Raw genomic sequence first — 7,805 nt, 5'->3', positions numbered from 1 at the left:
CCAAGTGACTTAACTAGTAAGACAGTTTTTCTAAAGAGGCTATCTCTCACAACTGTCATACCATACAGAGTTTTGGAAGGTTCTTAACCTTACTAACAAAGACTGCTATGAAACCTTCATATCAACTGCTAGAAGGAAAATGAACTCATTCTCCAATTGTGTTAGGTTCTTATAAAGGGTATACCCAACTTAAAGTGGCTTGAATGAATATTTTATTGGTTCAAATAACCAAAACCCAAAGACAGTGCAGTTCTCAGGACTGATTTATTCCAGTGGCTTTGCTCCAGCTCCCTCTCATTCTCTGTTTTCTTCTCTTTTGGCATCAGCTTGTCAAATAGGTGGGTGAGATGGCTGCAACTGTTTCAGAAATCACATCCACACACCATAACACATAGTAAAAGAGGGAAAGGGTCATTTTCAGAAGGTCTCCCAGAAGTAGAAGCCGTCAGCAAACTTCTCCAGGAGTCTCCATGGTGCAAATTCTTTTTTTTTTTTTTTTTTTTTGAGACAGAGTCTCACTCTGTTGCCCTGGGTAGAGTGAGTGCCGTGGCATTAGCCTAGCTCACAGCAACCTCAAACTCCTGGGCTCAAGTGATCCTACTGCTTCAGCCTCCCGAGTAGCTGGGACTACAGGCATGCGCCACCATGCCCAGCTAATTTTTTTTTTCTATATATTTTTAGTTGTCCGATTAATTTCTTTCTATTTTTAGTAGAGATGGGGTCTCGCTCTTGCTCAGGCTGGTCTTGAACTCCTGAGCTCAAACAATCCGCCCGCCTCGGCCTCCCAGAGTGCTAGGATTACAGGTGTGAGCCACCGCGCCCGGCCCATGGTGCAAATTCTTGAATCAATTCCTTATGAGGATGAGGTTACTCTTAGATTTAATCAGGCCCATCCCTGAAGCTGTGGGTGAGGTCAGCCTTTCCTAAAGCACGTGGGCTACATGAAAGAAGAGTGATTTCTACAACAAAACGAGGGCTGGGAAAAAGAAAAAAAACAGAGAGATGAAGTTTGGATAGGAAACCAATGATGTCCACTAGGAATAAACCCTTAGTTTTGTTCTAGTGCAATCTCAGGATAATATGGAAAATAATTTCTACTATTTACTGTCCTACTGTAAAAAGGAGTTGAAGTGGCTTACAAAAATATATACAATATCACAAGATAAAATATGAGTGAAGAAAAAAAAGAAAAAGGAAGATAAAACAAGGGACAAGCCGATTATATAATTCATTCATTATGATCCTGTCCACTTGCTACACATGGGCTGCAAATTTGACTCTGAGCTTCCTTCCTATTACTGAAAAGAGGCAAATGATTAGTAATTATACCAGCCATGCCTCTTTTGGTTGCAAGAGACAGAGATCCAATTTAAACTGGCACAAACAAAAAACATAACAAAAAAACTATTGGCTCATTTAATAGAAAAATCCATGAATGGATCTAGCTTTAAGGGCAGATGGGTCCAGAGAATCAAACAATGTCCTCAGGACATTTGCCTCTGTTGATTTCATTGTCTTCCTACTTGGTGGTAAAGATGGCCACAAAAAGCTCTAGCCTTACATGGTCCTATGACCAGTAATCCTTGTGCAAACAGCACATCTTTTCTGACAGCTCCAGAAAAACACCCTTGTTAGGACTTTGAATGGCCCTGTTTGTGTGGTGTTGTCATCTCTGGACCAATGAATGTGGACAAAGGAATGACGCATTCTGACTGACTAGCCTGGGTCATGTGCTGTCTCACACGGGCAGAGGCAGAGAAGCTATGTGACTGACAATCCCACCAGGAAAGCACCATTATTCAGGGGCAGCTTCAGAAAGGAAAAGAGCTAGACAGGAAAAAAAGTCTTTATTATGACATAATTCCATATACACAAAATATAAACAAACCTTGTTCAGAAGCCCACCTATTCTTCAAATTAACACTTTAGAAAAAAAATATCTCCTCTAGGGCCCCAATAACATACCTACATAAATATTTCATACAGCTGTTTTCTAATACATTTTCAATTTAGAACAGTGGCATAATGCCAATATGGTTTGATTTTTTTAAAAATTCTGTGAGGGACCAGAGCAATGCAATCCAAATAAGCAAGCATTTGTGATTTTATCCAAGGATAAAATTTAGCGTCTGCACACCACATGTTTTGTTTCAGCCGCTTTCCAGGTGGTCCAACTCCTTGAATTCTATCCTTCCGCAGTATACTCTTCCACTGCTAGTAAAGTTAAGTTTGATTACTGAGTCAAGGTGGCAACAACCAGATAGTTGATTGTAATGTTAACTTTCTACTTTTATGACTAGTGAATAATCTATAGGGTGATATTTTGACACTATGTGGATATTCAGCTCCCATTCTACGTTTTACCCAATGGCTTTAGCATTGATGATCACTCATGTGGGTGACCTGAGACCAAGGTGGATAATGATAAGCTGAAAGCTGTAGTGGAAGTGAATCCATCTCAACGTACACATGAATTAGCAGCACGGTTTAACATTACTATTCCAACAATATTGGACCATTTGAAACAAATCAGCGAGGTAAAGAATTTGTTAGTTATTCATGGGTTCACAAAAATTGCTCTAAAAAAAATTTGAAAGATAATCACAAGCCAAAATGTGCTTTTGAAAGAATGAGGATATACCTTCACAAAACAAAAAACAAGTGTCAAAGTGAATGTCAGAGATAGCAACTGTCAAACTTAGTACTTAAGGAAAACGGACATTCCATACTTAATAACCTAATAATACTTTATCCCTAAGATCAGGAACAAGAAGATGTTCACTCAGTACTCAACATTGTACTGGAGGTTCTAGCCAGGGCAATTGGGCAAGATAAATATTGATAAAAGCCATCCAGATTGAAATTAAAACGCTATTTGCAGACCTAATCTGTATACAGAAAATCCTAAGAAATATCCACTCCATTAAGACTAATATATAAGTTCAGCAAGGTTGCAGGATATAAGATTGTGATATTATATATACAGGTTAAATATATGTTTTTGTCTACCGTTCCTGGCTTATAACTCCCATAGCCCTTGTTACAGTATTTTGTTATAATGTTGGGATGCGTTAGGCCTTAAAAACAGGCCTCAGAAAACTCTCTCCTTGACTTTCTCCTGCCCTTCTTTCACTGCCCCTTTTTCTCCCCAAGGCAGTGGCCTGCCTTGTGGGTTTTTAAGGTTATTACTTCTTAACAATCTTTTTTTTTTTTTTGCTCCAGGGAATTTCTAGCAGTATAATTGTTACTTGACCTTACTTGGAAAGCAGTACCCAAATGCTTTATTTTAAATAGATCATATTAACCGATTTAATTTTTTAGATTCTTTATTGTTAGCATAAGTTCCAAAGTCAACCTCCAGTTGTGTTTCATCTCCTTCACCTGCATTTTATTTGGTGTTTGAAGAAAGGAAAGAGAAAAGCAAATACGTATTGTACTATTTATACTAAATCTTTGGGATTTATTGATAAATTTGTTTCAAGGTAATGTATTAGAAAAACTTTCCTAGGCTGAAGGTCTAAGTGCTTATACATCTGATGGCCGTTTATTCACTTTCTTTCAAATGAATCTGCTTTGAAAACAAATGAAGAGCAGCTTTCCATCTTTCTTCCTTTAAGTGTTCAGGTACGGGATGCTCACATGTTCCTGCTGGACTCCAGCTGCAGCAGTGTGATATCCTTCTGTTCCTTTTGTTCAATGGTTGCTTTGTTCCTTTCTTAAATCCACCAAAGTGGACACAATTACATGATCCCAAAGATACACGGTAACTAGTTAATTCCAGCTGATGGGAGACCAGAAAATTTAGAAGTGGATGGTTTGATATTACTGTAAATAAAAAGAGGGACTGGATGGGAAAAAAAGAAAGAAAGAAAAAGAAAATCACTGAGCAGAAAGGATACCTGCTCGAATTGGTTTTTATTGTAATTGAAAGTGCCCTATTCTGGAGAAAAATATGCCACAAAGGACATTTACTACCAAGAGAAGCTAGTATCAGGATTTAAGGCAGGAAGGGATAGGCTAACTCTACTGTTTTGTGCAAATGCAGTCAGGTTTATGATCAGGACTGCCCCTCTCTATAAAGCTGCTAACCCCCAAGTCTTGAAGGGAAAAGATAAACACCAGCTGCCACAAGCTTTATGACAAGAAGGCCTGGACAACGGGAACCATTTTTCTGGGTTGGTGCCATTGATGCTATGGTTTGGAGATGCTAGCACCATGCTTCTTTGTATAGCCTGGAGAAACGACAGCCAATGAAACCTCTTTTCTTTATAAATTACCCAGCCTTAGGTATTCCTTTATAACACCACAAACGGACTAAGACAGAAAATCGGTACTGAGGAATGGGTTGTTGACATAAAGATACCTGAAAGTGTGAAAGTGGCTTTGGAACTGCTAATGGGCAGAGGTTTAAAGAGTTTGGAGGGCTCAGAAGAAGACAGAAAGATAACGGAATGTTTGGAACTTTAATTAGAGACTGATTAAGTGGTTGTGATCCAACAGAAATATAGATAGTAAAGGCCCTGCTGATGAGGTCTCAGATGGAAATGAGGAACTTACTGAAAACTAGAGCAAAGGTCACCCTTGTGACATCATAGCAAAGCCCTACGGCTTTGTGGGAAGGCTGAACTTAAAAGAACTTATAATTAAAAGGGAAGCAGAGCATAAAAACTTGAAAAATTTGAAGCCTGGCCATGTGGCAGAGAAGGAAAGAGCATTTTCAGGAGAGGAATCCAAGAATTTGCTAGAAAGATTAGCACAGATAAAAGGAAGCCAGGTGCTAATAGTCAGAGCAATGCGGAAAAGTCCTGAAAAGCGTTTCAGAAATCTTCCAGACTGTCCCTCCCAACACAGGCCTAGAGGCCTAAGACAGAGTGGTTTTGGAGGCCCCCAGGGATGCTGCCTTTCTGTTAAGTTTTGGCAGCTGTCACATGATGTTAAGTCTGCTGGCACACAGAATGCAAGAGCTATTGAGGCTTGGCAGCTTCCACTCAGATTTCAGACGATGTATCAGAAAGCCTAGGTGCCCAGCAGAAGGCTGCCACAGGGATGGAGCCCCTGCAGAGAGTCTCCACTAAGGCAATGCCAAGCAGAATGTAGGGTTGGAGCCGCAGCACACAGTCTCCCCCAGAGCACTGCCTAGTGGAGCCTTGGGAATGGGCTACTGCCCTCCAGACCCCAGAGTGATAGTCACAAGCAGCATTCACCCTCAGCCTGAAAAAGCCACAGGCTTTCTGATTCCAACTTGTGACAGCAGCCCAGCTGGGCTTTGCCCAGCAAAGCCATGGGGACAGGGCTGCCCAAGGCCTTGGGAGCCCACCCCTTGCACCTTTGTGCACGGGAAGTGGGACATGAAGTCAAAGGAGATTTTGGAGCTTTAAGGTTTAATGTCTATCCTGCTGGGTTGGCAACTGTACTTGCCAGATTATAAAATAATGTAATCTTAACTGGCATTTCTTTAAGGACAGAGGATATTTTTCCTGTTAGCTGTTTTTTTGTTTTTGTTTTTTTTTGAGACAGAGTCTCCCTTTGTTGCCCGGGCTAGAGTGAGTGCCGTGGCATCATCCTAGCTCACAGCAACCTCAGACTCCTGGGCTCAAGCGATCCTCCTGCCTCAGCCTCCCGAGTAGCTGGAACTACAGGCATGCGCCACCGTGCCCAGCTAATTTTTTTTTCTATTTTTAGTTGTTTGGTCAATTTCTTTCTATTTATAGTAGAGACCGGGTCTCGCTCTTGCTCAGGCTGGCCTCGAACTCCTGAGCTCAAGCAATCCTCCTGCCTCGGCCTCTCGGAGTGCTAGGATTACAGGCGTGAGCCACCACGCCCGGCCCTGTTAGCTGTTTTAATAGACACAATTATCCAGGGACAGAGTAATTGCTTTTTGATTTATCACAGTTAACCAAAAAGGATGGTGAATGCATGTAAATTAGGATTTAAGACTGATCAATGAAGACATTTTGTGGTTTCCTAGTAGAGAAAAGAATGACAAATAGTGATAGAGAAAATATATGTTCAAGTATAATGCTCTGCTTAATCCGTTGGCAGGGGTATTTAGAAAGAATAGCTTGCTAAGTAACAATCTCATGTTGCAGAGGCTTTTTCTACTATTTTGGGGAAAAATAGCTCATCTAAGAAACAGAAAACAAAAACATTTTAGGAAAAAAGTCTATTTACAGAGATCTCTGCAATGTTCTCTTAATTTTTAAACTATTGTTCTTATACAATGAAATAAAGACTTCATGCTTACTTTTCAACAGTGTCACACTCCAAAATTTTTGCAAATACTACAAAATTTTATTAAAGTATCTTGAAGAGCTGGCAAATAAGCAATTATAACATCTGATATTTAATGTCTAAATCAAGAACAAACCTTCCTTCAAACTTCTTCATCATTCTCTCTGAAGTTCTCATATCACTAAATCTCCTATTTCTCTTTCCTAAAAGGTCCCAGCCTATTTGGGGTCACTTCCCCATCCCTTTCTCCTAGATCTCTTCTCTTTCTGCCCTTTTAAAATAAATCACGTAGCCTCTCTAGGCTTCTTCCAATTTTCTTCTCTCCAGCCATTGTCCTCATCATGCCAAAAAAGGTCCAAAGATCAAGAAATGTAAAGAATTCTCTTTAGCAGGCAGGAAAAGTTATGGATACCATCCTATTTTAAGATTTGGATTTCCTGAAACACCTGCATTATTTTTGCACCTCTGGATGATCCTCGCGCAATGATGTATTCCTAAATACTACACGTTTTAACCAAAATGAGTTCACATTAAATCCATTTTATAATATATCACATTTTAACTTGTTTAGCTTCAACTATGATTTGTAGTTATGACTTTTTCCCCTCGATTTCCCCCCTAGTTCAGTATTTTGTGACCATTGTTTCACTATCACCCTCCCCCAGACTTTGTGGCCCCTTTCCTGCCCTCCAATTGCTCCCCACCTCCTGAAATTTTAATACCATATATATATTGTATATTTATTTATGGTCTATATGTATATGTGTTTTATACATAAAGAAGGGTTTGGAACATAAAACTGAACGACACAATCTCAAATGCCATAATCCGAAATGTTGAAATCCCAAAAGATCTAAATCCCTAAAGTCTAAAAATCCCTAATGTCTAAAATCCTAGAAATCACAATCACAGGATGTTAGGCAGAACTATTACCCAGTTACTGTCTTTATGCAGAAGAAAATACATTTCAATTGAATCCCCAAAACATAAAGACAGATTTGGAATTAGGCGCGATCAAAGTTTCTAAAGGTTTATTTCCAGGTGCTACCAATAATTTGTTTGTTCTATTCAGCTCAATGCATTTGGTGGAAAATTCAGATGAGTGGGCTGGCTATGCAATACCGCTTAAGTAGGTGGTCTCATGGAGAAGACTACCTCAAGCTAAAGTATAATATAGTGACTGAAATGCAACACAGGTATTTAATAGTTCCATGGTGTTCTAGCCTTTCTTAACTGCTAACACTGATAGAAGTACTGTGTTCTGCAGAAGGTGAGAATTACTCAGAGAAAGGACAGAAAGAGAAGCAAATATGGCAAATTAGTAACAATTGTAGGCTCCAGGCATGTTCTAAAATTTTCGTAATAAAAAATGCAAACATATTTTTTAAAAATTTTAAAGACTTTTTCTTTCATTAGATTTATTCCCAGGCATTTGATACTATATTGATGCTATTATGCATGGTATCATTTTTTAAAAAAACAGCTTGAGGTATAATTGACATACAATAAAATGTATCTACTTAAAATGTATAATTTGTTTTTATATTTGTATAAATAATTTAAAAGTTTTCATT

This window comes from Propithecus coquereli, unplaced genomic scaffold (genome assembly GCF_000956105.1).
Source record: "Propithecus coquereli isolate 6110/MARCELLA unplaced genomic scaffold, Pcoq_1.0 Scaffold73, whole genome shotgun sequence".
Taxonomy (NCBI): domain Eukaryota; kingdom Metazoa; phylum Chordata; class Mammalia; order Primates; family Indriidae; genus Propithecus; species Propithecus coquereli.
This window is presented reverse-complemented; position numbering follows the sequence as displayed.